Raw genomic sequence first — 15,163 nt, forward strand, 5'->3', positions numbered from 1 at the left:
TACAGGAACTCAAGGATAATATAATGCAAAAAATGTAAAGAGCAAATTAAAGGGGTGTTCCAAAACGTTTCAAAATTTGCCGGAGACTCTTGCAATTGTAAGAAAAGAAAATTAAGTTTTTCTTACCCCACGATCCTCGGCTGCTCTTGCAGCGCCGCTCTGCTGGAGCCAAATGTGATAACGTCCTATCCATCAGTCACCTGACCACTGAGGCCACTAATTAATATCACAAGATAGGAGTCTTGTCAGATATGGCCTGAAAAATCTCATTTAATGGAAATCTGTCAGCACAATTCATCCCCTTCCCCAAATTGTTCATATGGCTGTCTAACTCCCTGAAAAATAATATAACTTAATAAATATGCAAATTAGGCTCAAGTGCTCTGGGCATGTCAAAGCACTTCCAAAGGCTCTGCATTGCTGGCTGTATTACCCATCCCACCTCACCTTTCTTTGCTGGTCTTGTGTAAGGGGGGCACTATTGTAGTTGTTAATCTTAGCAATCTTGCAATTTTCACACTGACCACTGTTTTTTTTTTAAACTCATAGTTTCGTGTCCTTTCAGGAGGCTTCTTATCATCAGAGGCAGGAAAACAATGAGAAATAACACCTCTCACAGCTGATGACACAGGATCCACTAATCATAATCGGTGCTGTCACACAAGTTCCTGCTCTGATCATCTTTGCACACGCTCATTAGATGCTTCAATACAAATGATGGGGTCAAAGACTGAGCAGTACTCCTAATGTACATGTGCATTTTCTGAGGGGAAAAAAAAAACAGTCTAAAAACAAGCAGCATGTGGGCGGCGTGAAAATTGCAAGATTGTATTTTTTAATACAGATGGTGATGTGTAAAAAAAAAAAAAAGATTGCCAAAAATGTTAAAAATTACAAAAGCCTGATTTAACCGAGAGGTAAAATAGTAGCTGTAATGAGAAAACTGATGTCTACAAAGTTAACAATCCCTCCGCTAGCACAGCCAGGCCTCTGTCAGTAACATACGCCATGCATGACCGCTATCAGGTTACACCTGGGAACGAGCCCTGAGAACGGCGCTATCTGCGGGCACCACCATGCTGGACAGACTGCGTGATGTCTGGAGGTTTTCATCGCACGGATGTAACGCACCGCACTGGAGTCCGTCACCGCGGGGCACAAAGTAACACGTTCAGTCTGTTCCCAGAGAGTGTGCAGCAGATGACGGGGCGCACACACTCCATTATGTGCTCTCACCGCTGTCATCACATCCATTCTTTAACCTCCGGAAAGTTCAGGTCACAAGTAACAATATCGCGATCGGACGATTGTCGGAAAATTCATCCTCTGCATTTACTTAAAGCGCTGCAAGAACTTTTATCATAAGTTACATATTTAACAGATATAAATGAGATAAATAAAAAGACACATCAAAATGGACAACAGACTAAAGCTGGCTGATAACAGAGAATAATAGCATAAATTAATGTTGAGATAGATAGATTATGCATTCTATCAACTATCTATCCATTATCTATGTATCATCTATTATCTATCATTATGTATCCATCTGTATTATCTATTTATCAATCTATTATCTATGTATTTATCTATATAAAAAAATGACACCGCACCAGCTTAACAGTTAAGGATACGTGCCTGGTTTTAGCCAAAAAAAAAAAAAAAAAGATAATATCAAATAAAAATATGCAGGTGGCACAAAAAAAAGGGAAACTATCAAAATCCAGTGAAACTTTTAATAAGCCATATAGGCGACATGCAACATTTTGGCTCCGCAGAGCCTGTCTCCTGTGGATCAGAGTCACTGACTGTTGCACATTTGGCTTAATAAAAGTTTCACAGGACTTTGACAGTTTCCCATTTTTGTGTGCCACCTGCTTATTTTATTTTTATATATCTCTTACAGGTGCTTCTCATAAAATTAGAATATCATCAAAAAGTTAATTTATTTCAGTTCTTCAATACAAAGGTGAAACTCATATTATATAGAGTCATTACAGAGTGATCTATTTCACGTGTTTATTTCTGTTAATGTTGATGATTATGGCTTACAGCCAATGAAAACCCAAAAGTCATTATCTCAGTTAATTAGAATAACGTAATTAACATCATCTGCTGGTGTAGGTCCACTGTGTTTTATCAAGACCAAAGTCAGCGCAGCCGTCTACCAGGACATTTTAGAGCTCTTCATGCTTCCCTCTGCCGACAAGCTTTTTGGGGATGGAAATGTCATTCTCCAGCAGGACTTGGCCCCTGTCCACACTGACAAAAGTACCAATACCTGGTTTACAAACAACAGTATCACTATGCTTGGTTGGCGGCAAACTCGCCTGACCTTAACCCCATAGAGAATCTATGGAGTATTGTCAAGAGGAAGATGAGAGACGCCAGACCCCACAATGCAGACGAGCTGAAGGCTGCTATCAGAGCAACCTGGGCTTCCATAACCCCTCAGCAGTGCCACAGGCTGATCGCCTCCATGCCACACCGCATTGATGCAGTAATTGATGCAAAAGGAGCCACGACCAAGTATTGAGTGCATTTACTGAACAAACATTTCAGTAGGCCAACATTTCAGATTTTAAAATCATTTTTCAAGCTGGTGATATAAAATATTGTAATTCACTGAGATAATGACTTTTGGGTTTTCATTGGCTGTAAGCCATAATCATCAACATTAACAGAAATAAACACGTGAAATAGATCACTCTGTTTGTAATGACTCTATATAATATATGAGATTCATTTTTGTGCATTGAAGAACTGAAATAAATGATGATATTCAGTGAGAAGCACCTGTATGTATTTTAATATATATTTATCAATATATTTAATACCTATCTCAGCATCGATCTATATTCTATCTTCTAGCTATGTTATAGGTCTAATTTAACTTCTATGTACAGTATGTATCGGTATTTATCCATCTACATATTTTCTAGCGACCTATATATCTAGTGTAATCTTTCTCTGTTTGTCCATCTCTGCCACATCTCTCAGTCCTACCTATGCTGTTTCTATCTTAATATCAATCTATGTATATATTTATCTCACATCTGTCTATTCATCTGTTTCATATCTAACCAATCTATCCTTCTATTTACCTTGATCTAAGACTAACACCCTTCATAATCCAAACCTTCCACTTCTGTCCCCAAGAGACTTCTCTTGTCCTGCACCAGTTTTCTGGAATGCACTACCCCGGATAATCCAATGGCATATCTATATTAATATCTATTTATCTATCTGCTCTTTCTAATCGAGGTATATCAATAAGGAAATAAAAAGTTGTTATCATGCACACATTAAAGAGAAAATAGTAAATAGCTGAATCCATTTTTTTTTTACTCCCCAGACAAATGTCAGAGCGTCGCTTATCAACGACATTATCATCCCTGTAATGTTGTGCCTCCCTGCCCCCGAATGCAACAATAAATAACGCTCTCCCTTATTTCCGTTGATCAGACCCAGAAGAGAAGATCTGCCCGAGATCTGATAACCGAGATGAAGTCACTTCGCAGACAGATTATTTTATTTCCATCTTATTTTTTTTTTGCTTTTTTTTTTTTGCTCCAGTTCCTCATTCGCCGCCCCAGGGATTTCATGTGCGCTGCGCTGCAAGGTTCTGGGTTTGATTATTTTAGCTCTGTAGACTGGTAAAGGGGGGAAAAGTGCAAACTCGCCGGGTCACAGTCTGTAACGTGAGATCGCTGAAACGTTCTGAAGTTTTATGGGAACGAGAAGGAAACTCTATACAGTTCAAAAGATGGATTTAATGTTGCATCATGTGAAAACAATTGAAGGCCCTTAATCCCGTCCTGCAGCTTTTAATAACCTGCGCGGCGGCCATCGATCACACCAAAAATGAATTTCATTTGCCCGATTTGAAACACAATTATTGTGACGATGCCCCGGCCCCTATTAACGCCCGACGCGGGGCCGCAGAATATTTGTGCCCCGGATCGTTCAGAAAAGCGCTGGCAATGACGGAACGCCGGGAAAGAAAAATTAGAAATTTTTTTTTATTAAAAAAAAACATAACTTATGTTAAGGGGAGATTTTGTTTTCTTTTCATTACGTGGAGGGAAAACATATGTTCTGGTGAGCCGGGAATTACCGACCCCCAGGATTGTAGTTTATAGGCTGTGATGGCGGGTTTCTTTATGTATAAAAAGAAAAATGACGACCGCAAAGCAAAAGTCAGTCCCATGATTTATGGAAATAAAGCGGAATTACTTTCTATTCTAATTACTCACTATTTTTAAGATCTCAGCTTGCTCTCAGGGAATAGAAATATTATTTGTTTCTATTCAGAGCCTGGAATAATACACAGCTGAAAAGCAGATCACAGCTGAGGGTTTGTTACACTTGTATCCTGTAAAGAGAATAGTATGTGAGCCAAACACATCAGCAACACAAATCTCTGCTCCTCCCGGCTTGTTACATTTCACCTGAACTGATACAAATGTAACAAGTCTGGAATGGAAACAATTAACTGGTTACAGTGACTGCAGCTCTGGAGTAAGGGAGGACAAGAGGTCCTGTGCAAGAAGTCAGGGGGACCAAGAGGTCAGGGGCCCTAACACCTCCAAAGCTGTACATGAAAGGGTGCATTATTACTATCGGGCCCACAGAGTCTACATACTGTTCTTCACTGACCAGCAGAATAGTGAGTGCAGCTCTGGGGTATTATACAGGATGTAACTCAGGATCAGTAATGTAATGTATGTACACAGTGACTGCACCAGCAGAATAGTGAGTGCAGCTCTGGAATATAATACAGGGTGTAACTCAGGATCAGTACAGGATCAGTAATGTAATGTATGTACACAGTGACTGCACCAGCAGAATAGTGAGTGCAGCTCTTGGGTATAATACAGGATGTAACTCAGGATCAGTAATGTAATGTATGTACACAGTGACTGGACCAGCAGAATAGTGAGTGCAGCTCTTGGGTATAATACAGGATGTAACTCAGGATCAGTAATGTAATGTATATACACAGTGACTGCACCAGCAGAATAGTGAGTGCAGCTCTGGAGTATAATTCAGGATGTAACTCAGGATCTGTACAGGATCAGTAATGTATGTACACAGTGACTGCACCAGCAGAATAGTGAGTGCAGCTCTGGAATATAATACAGGATGTAACTCAGGATCTGTACAGGATCAGTAATGTAATGTATGTACACGGTGACTGCACCAGCAGAATAGTGAGTGCAGCTCTGGAGTATAATACAGGTTGTAACTCAGGATCAGTAATGTAATGTATGTACACAGTGACTGCACCAGCAGAATAGTGAGTGCAGCTCTGGAGTATTACAGGATGTAACTCAGGATCAGTAAAGTTATGTATATACACTGTGACTGCTCCAGCAGAATAGTGAGTGCAGCTCTGGAGTATAATACAGGATGTAACTCAGGATCAGTAATGTAATGTATGTACACAGTGACTGCACCAGCAGAATAGTGAGTGCAGCTCTGGAGTATAATACAGGAGGTAACTCAGGATCAGTAATGTAATGTATGTACACAGTGACTGCACCAGCAGAATAGTGAGTGCAGCTCTGGAGTATAATACAGGAGGTAACTCAGGATCAGTAATGTAATGTATGTACACAGTGACTGCACCAGCAGAATAGTGAGTGCAGCTCTGGAGTATAATACAGGAGGTAACTCAGGATCAGTACAGATCTGGAGATTCAATTCCCAGCAGATTCAGTTTGTATTAAATCTCCGCCCTAAATTTCGTATTCTGGATTGTTGGGCAGCAATGGGACATGGAGACGTTCAGAGCGTCCGCCTCCATCTTGCCCACTGTTGACTGCTGTCCCAGAACGCTCAGCACAAGACGCCACTAAGACTTTGGGTAAAGATAAATAATTGATCAGACCGTTTGTCCACAGGAGGAGAAAACACAGATGGTTCCCGGCCGCAGCGGTCAGAGGGGGGTTGTGATTGGACCGTTCACCTTGGAAATATATAAATCTATGTCTCATCAAGTGACCACTCCTGTGAATGTGACACATGGGGGGGGGGGGCTACCCTACATCTAAGGGGGGGGGGGCATGAAAAAGGGGGCACAATATGATACAATCATTACCATTGCCCAAGAAGATCTCTGCAAAGCTTGCAATTTTTTTTTTTTAATTTGGGACTTATTTTAACATCACATTTATTGGCATTCAAAGATTCCCATTAATTGTAGGAAACAAAAGAAACTGCTAAAGGGAGGGCACAAATTGTTATTACAAATTGTTAAATGTAATTGTTTTACCTAGACACCGTTCAGACACTAAAAGATAATTCTAAGATAATTGACTCTGCAAAAAGTTGACAATTTGTAACATTTCTCAATTCTATTGCTCTAAATGAGGACGTCTCATCTCATCGGCTTCAGATCTCTCACTGATCGCCTGGATCAACCGCAGCAAGCCATTCCTTTACCGAACAGCAGCCTCTAGAGGAAGCCCGCGGTATTACATATCACCCATTCAAACATATAGCCGGTCATATCACACATCAGCGGGCTGGGTCCTCCGGAGTGAGGCTGCTCTTTGTCAGTGTCTTCTCGTTTTGCGTCATTTTTTTAAAAAAAGGATAAGGTACTTTTAGACAAATCTAGAACCACGTACTGATATTTTCAAGAATTCCCCCAAAATTTCACCAAACACTGCAATAAATCACAATAAAATAATAGTTGGAATTTTTGACAACTTTTTCCCCACCATTGAGGAATGTTTTTGTTTAGCGATTGTGTAGCCCAGCCTGGAGCGGCTCCGTTCACACCTGTGCAGCGCACACAGTGGGACAATGTGGAGACTCAGCTGAGCGCTGTGTACCCAGCTCCTGGGAGGCCTCAGGTGAGCACACAAGTCCTGCTGCTGCTCCAAGTCCCCGGGTAAACACTGGACTATGTGCACAACGATATTATTTGAGGAGCTTTCTCCTGCCCTCCTGACATTTATATGAGGCCAAATTAGACATAATTAACATGCAAACATCAAAGCGTGAGGACTTCACTAAAGTAATGCGGGGAATCGTATGGGAGGAACAGTGCGACCCTGGGTTACTGGAGGGGGGGGGGGGGGAAGACATGGGATCGGCTACAACAGTGAGCTCTGCCGCCCCACTGTACCCAAAAAAGAAAAACTTGGCTCACTTAAACCCATGTGATACATACAGGCCCCAACACCGGAGTTGGCTGCCGCGTGGCATCAGGCTCTTACCATCTTCTGCCGGGGAGACTTGTTGGACATCACCCTTGTGTAATAACATAATAGACGGTGAAGGGGGATCAAAAGAGAGGTTGTCCCAGACTAAAAAAAAAAAAAAAAAATTATACCCCTATGAAGTGGGTGCTTGAGATCTAGGGTAGTGCGCAGACTTCATGCCGTAGTGCCTCGAATCTCCAGGTGAGCCCTGTTCTATGTCCATCAAGAAGGATCTACGGCCTCAACAAACAGGACCAGAATGACAGACCAGACACTTGGGGTCCAGGCACCCCAAACTGACACTGATCAAATCCACTAAAATGTCGGCTAAAAACAACCCGGAAATTAAAATGGATCCATGTATAAGTCATCATTCATTAGAATGCTCACCCCATGAAGATGTCCGAGCCCCATTGTGATCAGCACCCGAGAAAACCGCCCTGCTGCCCCCACTTTCTATTCTGCAGGAAACACCGCGCAGAATACAGCTTCTTATGAGAACATTTTATATAATTACCCGCTGACTGATCCGTAATAATGATCCTTACAGAAATGAATCATAAGAATATTAAATGTTATAAAGTATCAGACTAATAATTATACCGCGCTCCTGAGCTTTCATGTCACCGACACAATGTGCAAGTATTATCCTGCGAAGAGCTGGGATAATCGGCCCAGATTATGAGAAACCACAGAATAACTGCACAACAAGAAACCCCCAGACACAAGAGGATAAAACTGTATATACATCACTACACGGAGCGAATACATCAGATAAGAACATTCTCCAACTATATTCTTATACAGGGGGTGAGGAGTATTGGACACGTCACTAAATCTATTTCTACAGAAGCTATTCACATGAAATTCTCACCAGATGTTGGTAACAGCCCATCCAAGCCACACAGGCAAAGAAATCACCATGGATGTCCTTAATTTATGTGTAATAATGAGAAATGACACAGGGAAAAGTGTTGAACACACTTACTGAAAAGTAGTTCATATTTTGCTCAAAAGTCTTTGTTGGTGGTGAAGCTTCAAGATGCTTCCTGTATGGAGAAACTAGTCGCAGACATTGCTCAGGTGTGATTTTGTCCCATTCTTCCACACAAACACTCATCACATCCTGAAGGTCCCGTGGGCTCCTTTTCTATAGGATTCAGGTCCGGTGATCGACTCGGTCATTCTAGCAGCTTTATTTTCTCTGAACCCAATAGAGAGTTCCCTTGACTGTGTGTTTGGGGGCCATTGTCTTGTTGAAATGTCCACCTTCGCTTCATTTTCATCATCCTGGTTGACGGCAGATTTTTATCAGGAATGTCTCCGTACATTTGTCCATTTATCCTTCATTCAATCATAGGAAGTTTGCCAGTCCCATATGCTGAATGTTCCCACTTCCATACTTCACTGTAGGTATGGTGTATTTGGGGTGATATGTAGTGCCTTATGGCTTCCAAACACAGTGTGTATTATAGTATCCAAAGAGTTCAATTTTGGTCTCCTCTGACCAGACTATATTCTCCCAGTATTTCACAGGCTTGTCTAAATGTTGAGCAAACTAAACATGCTTGAACATGCTTTCTGTTCAGCAATGGAGTCTTGCATGATGAGCACGCATACAGGCCATCAAGGTTGCACGGTGAGCATGCATAAAGGCCATGGAGATTGAGTGCATTACTTATAGTTTTCTTTTAAACCATTGTACCTGCTGATTCCAGGTCTTTCTGTAGCTCCCCACAGATGGTCATTAGCTCTTGGACAACTCTTCTGATAAATTGTTCCACTCCCGTGTTTGAAATCTTGCGGTGAGCACCTGGTCGTGGCCAGTTTATTGTGAAATGATGTTCTTTTCAATTTCGGACTGTGACCCCAACAGTGCTCAGAATGTTCAGTAGTTTAGAAGTTCTTCTGTCAATGCTATCAGTATCTTCGGCAACAATAATGTTGCGAAGGCCTTGAGACAGCTTACTGGTTTTACCCATCATAAGATGTTTCTTGGGTGGGGTAACGGGACACCTTTTTATTAGGCTATTATTTTTCACTTAGGTTTCAGCTTCTTTCATAACTTTCCAAGGGTTTTTGAACCTCACTTTATTTATGTGTTCAATACTTTATCCAGGTGTCATTTCTCATTATCACACATAGCTTAATTTATGGATACGTATGGTGTGACTTCTTTACCTGTGTGTATTGGATGGGTTGTTACCAACATTCTGGTGAGAATTTCATGTCAATAGCAGCTTTAGAAATAGATTTACTGAGAAAATTGGTCGCGTGTTCAGTACTTACTTCACTCATTGTACATAGGTGGAAGTATTATAGTAGTTATATTCTTGTACATAGGAGCAGTATTATAGTAGTTATATTCTTGTACATAGGAGCAGTATTATAGTAGTTATATTCTTGTACATAGGGGCAGTATTATAGCAGTTATATTCTTGTACATAGGAGCAGTATTATAGTAGTTATATTCTTGTACATAGGGGCAGTATTATAGCAGTTATATTCTTGTACATAGGTGCAGTATTATAGTAGTTATATTCTTGTACATAGGTGCAGTATTATAGTAGTTATATTCTTGTACATAGGTGCAGTATTATAGTAGTTATATTCTTGTACATAGGGGCAGTATTATAGTAGTTATATTCCTGTACATAGGAGCAGTATTATAGTAGTTATATTCTTGTACATAGGAGCAGTATTATAGTAGTTATATTCTTGTACATAGGGGCAGTATTATAGCAGTTATATTCTTGTACATAGGAGAAGTATTATAGTAGTTATATTCTTGTACATAGGGGCAGTATTATAGCAGTTATATTCTTGTACATAGGTGCAGTATTATAGTAGTTATATTCTTGTACATAGGTGCAGTATTATAGTAGTTATATTCTTGTACATAGGTGCAGTATTATAGTAGTTATATTCTTGTACATAGGTGCAGTATTATAGTAGTTATATTCTTGTACATAGGGGCAGTATTATAGTAGTTATATTCCTGTACATAGGAGCAGTATTATAGTAGTTATATTCTTGTACATAGGAGCAGTATTATAGTAGTTATATTCTTGTACATAGGAGCAGTATTATAGTAGTTATATTCTTGTACATAGGGGCAGTATTATAGCAGTTATATTCTTGTACATAGGAGCAGTATTATAGTAGTTATATTCTTGTACATAGGGGCAGTATTATAGCAGTTATATTCTTGTACATAGGTGCAGTATTATAGTAGTTATATTCTTGTACATAGGTGCAGTATTATAGTAGTTATATTCTTGTACATAGGTGCAGTATTATAGTAGTTATATTCTTGTACATAGGTGCAGTATTATAGTAGTTATATTCTTGTACATAGGGGCAGTATTATAGTAGTTATATTCCTGTACATAGGAGCAGTATTATAGTAGTTATATTCTTGTACATAGGAGCAGTATTATAGTAGTTATATTCTTGTACATAGGAGCAGTATTATAGTAGTTATATTCTTGTACATAGGAGCAGTATTATAGTAGTTATATTCTTGTACATAGGAGCAGTATTATAGTAGTTATATTCTTGTATATAGAGGCAGTATTATAGTAGTTATATTCTTGTACATGGGGGCAGTATTATAGTAGTTATATTCTTGTACATAGGAGTAGTATTATAGTAGTTATATTCTTGTATATAGGGGGCAGTATTATAGTAGTTATATTCTTGTACATAGGAGGCAGTATTATAGTAGTTATATTCTTGTACATAGGGGCAGTATTATAGTAGTTATATTCTTGTACATAGGGGCAGTATTATAGTAGTTATATTCTTGTACATAGGTGCAGTATTATAGTAGTTATATTCTTGTACATAGGGGCAGTATTATAGTAGTTATATTCTTGTACATAGGGGCAGTATTATAGTAGTTATATTCTTGTACATAGGTGCAGTATTATAGTAGTTATATTCCTGTACATAGGGGCAGTATTATAGTAGTTATATTCTTGTACATAGGGGCAGTATTATAGTAGTTATATTCTTGTACATAGGGGCAGTATTATAATAGTTATATTCTTGTACATAGGTGCAGTATTATAGTAGTTATATTCTTCTGAAATGTAATCTCTCAATTGGTAATATTCATTTAGAATTAGAAACAGCAAAAACATTTTTGAAAAATTACGATTACTCCACCCTAATCAGTGCAGCTGTGCATTTTGTTCTCTGTTATCAGCCAGCAGACTGAGGCGTCCCCCAATAACATGAATGAGGTGTAGCGCAATCTTTTGCTCCCATTATCAGGACTTATCAAAATATGTAAATAAACATACACACCCATATTCGTGTGTGGCTGTCAGGGCATGCTGGGAGTTGTAGTTTCATAATGGTTTTCGCAGCATGGAGTACACTGTAGTGAACAACAGTCTAATATTGCTAATATTTAACCCTTGCAGTCAGGCATATCACCTCCTCCGGATGTAAGATAACTTGGGGAACTTTTCTTTTTCTTTGAGGGAGGAAACTTTAAGGCTCCATTAATAGTCGAGTCTTTCACGGCCGCTAATTCTTAATGGGGCGGAAAAAAAAAAGCAGCCGATATTTGACTCCAGGTCCCCTCAGCGCTGATGGAAGCCGAGAGGGCAGATTAGGCCAATGTCTTCACAAGGTGGCCTCTCTCCATCACTAAATAGGAACCTTGTTTAATAATCTTTCACTGGAGGCCGAAATGTAAGGAGACTTTTTTTTCTCTGTACATGACATTTTAAATGACTCGGCTCTGCAGTATTACAGTGCGGCACTGTTACATGCACGCATGATGTCATTAGGAAGGGGTTAGGATTAGGAGAAGAGCTTTCATTACTGCTTGGAGCGGGGCCAACGCTTTTCAGCCCAGTGTCTACCGTGGAAAATTGGGTTGTTTTATGCTTGTGAAACACGATCTAGAAAGTATGTAAACTTTAGAGAGAGATGATTCAAGTATCATATCATCTTAATAAATTATTGGGAGGGAGCCAGAAGGGTTAAATGATCTTTTTGGAGGCATCAGACCAATTTGAAAAGGTTCTTTTGGGGAATTTTTGTGAAAATGGTGACACCTAGTGGTGATTATTCTGCAGCGAAGGTGCAGATTCTGGCAGCTGAGGTTACAGGTACAGATGGACAATGAGCCATCTGGGACCACGAGGGTGCGCACACAGAGCGACTCAGTCCCAGGCCACGAGGGTGCGTATACAGAGCGGCTCAGTCCCAGGCCACGAGGGTGCGTATACAGAGCGGCTCAGTCCCAGGTCGCGAGGGGGCGCACACAGAGCAGCTCAGTCCCAGACCGCGAGGGGGTGCACACAGATCAGCTCAGTCCCAGACCACGAGGGGGTGCACACAAAGCGGCTCAGTCCCACACCGCGAGGGGGTGCACACAGAGCGGCTCAGTCCCAGACCACGAGGGGGTGCACACAGAGCGGCTCAGTCCCAGGTCGCGAGGGGGCGCACACAGAGCGGCTCAGTCCCAGTCCGCGAGGGGGTGCACACAGAGAGGCTCAGTCCCAGGCCACGAGGGTGTGTATACAGAGCGGCTCAGTCCCAGTCCGCGAGGGGGTGCACACAGAGAGGCTCAGTCCAAGGCCACGAGGGTGTGTATACAGAGCGTCTCAGTCCCAGGCCACGAGGGTGTGTATACAGAGCGGCTCAGTCCCAGGTCGCGAGGGTGCGTATACAGAGCGGCTCAGTCCCAGGCCACGAGGGTGCGTATACAGAGCGGCTCAGTCCCAGGCCACGAGGGTGAGTACACAAAGCTGCTCAGTCCCAGGCCGCGAGGGTGCGTATACAGAGTGGCTCAGTCCCAGGCCACGAGGGTGCGTATACAGAGCGGCTCAGTCCCAGGCCGCGAGGGGGTGCACACAGAGCGGCTCAGTCCCAGGTCGCGAGGGGGTGCACACAGAGCGGCTCAGTCCCATGTCGCGAGGGGGTGCACACAGAGCGGCTCAGTCCCAGGCCGCAAGGGGGCGCACACAGAGCGGCTCAGTCCCAGGCCGCGAGGGGGTGCACACAGAGCGGCTCAGTCCCAGGCCACGAGGGTGCGTATACAGAGCGTCTCAGTCCCAGGCCACGAGGGTGTGTATACAGAGCGGCTCAGTCCCAGGTCGCGAGGGTGCGTATACAGAGCGGCTCAGTCCCAGGCCACGAGGGTGAGTACACAAAGCTGCTCAGTCCCAGGCCGCGAGGGTGCGTATACAGAGCGGCTCAGTCCCAGGCCGCGAGGGGGCGCACACAGAGTGGCTCAGTCCCAGTCCGCGAGTGGGCGCTCACAGAGCGGCTCAGTCCCAGGACACGTATACAGAGCAGCTCAGTCCCGGCTCATGAGGGTGCGCACACAGAGCGGCTCAGTCCCAGACCGCGAGGGTGCGCACATAGAGCGGCTCAGTCCCAGGCCGCGAGGGGGGGCGTACACAGAGCAGCTCAGTCCCAGCCCATGAGGGTGCGCACACAGAGCGGCTCAGTCCCAGACCGCGAGGGTGCGCACATAGAGCGACTCAGTCCCAGGCCGCGAGGGGGGGCGTACACAGAGTGGCTCAGTCCCGGCCCATGAGGGTGCGCACACAGAGCGGCTCAGTCCCGGCCCATGAGGGTGCGCACACAGAGCGGCTCAGTCCCGGCCCATGAGGGTGCGCACATAGAGCGGCTCAGTCCCAGGCCGCGAGGGGGGGCGTACACAGAGTGGCTCAGTCCCGGCCCATGAGGGTGCGCACACAGAGCGGCTCAGTCCCGGCCCATGAGGGTGTGCACACAGAGCGGCTCAGTCCCAGGCCGCGAGGGGGGCGTACACAGAGCGGCTCAGTCGCAGGCCGTGAGGGGGTGCACACAGAGAGGCTCAGTCCAAGCCCATGACGGTGCGCACACAGAGCGGCTCAGTCCCAGACCGCGAGGGTGCGCACATAGAGCGGCTCAGTCCCAGGCCGCGAGGGGGGCGTACACAGAGCGGCTCAGTCCCAGTCCGCGAGGGGGTGCACACAGAGAGGCTCAGTCCAAGCCCATGACGGTGCGCACACAGAGCGGCTCAGTCCCAGCTCGCGAGTAAAGAACAGACAGCGGCTCGGGCCCGTGAGAAGGGGACTAATAACTTCAGGAGTGGTCGATCAACATGGCAGCTGCCAGGGTGGCACAGAACATGAGGTTTGGCTCAATAATTGTCCATTACCTTTAGGATGTGTTCATACAGTGCATATTCACAACAGGTTTTCCAGATTTGCTGCATATTTGTAGATTTTACAGAAACTCATCTTCATGCTACGGAGGAGTAAATGGATAATCACTAGTGATGAGCGAGTGTACTCATTGCTCGGGTTTTCCCTGAGCACGCTTGGGTGAGCTCCGAGTATTTGTTAGTGTTCAGAGTTTTAGTTTTCATCATGGCAGTTGAATGATTTACAGCTACTAGCCAGCCTGAGTACATGTGGGGGTTGCCTGGTTGCTAGGGAACCCCCACATGTAATCAAGCAGGCTAGCAGCTGTAAATCATGCTGCTGAGGTGATAAAAACTTAATCTCCGAGCAGTCATAAATACTAGGAGATCACCGGAGCAATGAGTACACTCGCTCATCACTAATAATCACACTTCGGTTCAGGAGACGTGGTGTTGCTTTAGGAGTATTCCGGCTCCTCACATTTCTGCATCAGGCGGTGAGCCGGCCGGTGACGTCACGTCTACTGATACTAGCCGCGTTATGTGGGCAATCAGAAGGTATGGGGAATAGTGCAGGTGTATGATCCCTGCCGGTATCACCTGTCTCCAGCGCCGCTCACCTCCTGATACGGCAGTGATCGGAGCCGGAATCGCCCTTCAAGCTTGTGACTTCACGCCCATCCACAGAGACCAAGGGGCACAGGATTCTTACGCTAAGAAGGTTTCACCCAAATGTGGCAGCCGCAGTCATAAAATCTGTGCCCAGTAGTGCAGATATACCTTCATGTAGGGT

Source organism: Ranitomeya variabilis, chromosome 8 (assembly GCF_051348905.1).
Source record: "Ranitomeya variabilis isolate aRanVar5 chromosome 8, aRanVar5.hap1, whole genome shotgun sequence".
NCBI classification, from domain to species: Eukaryota; Metazoa; Chordata; class Amphibia; order Anura; family Dendrobatidae; genus Ranitomeya; species Ranitomeya variabilis.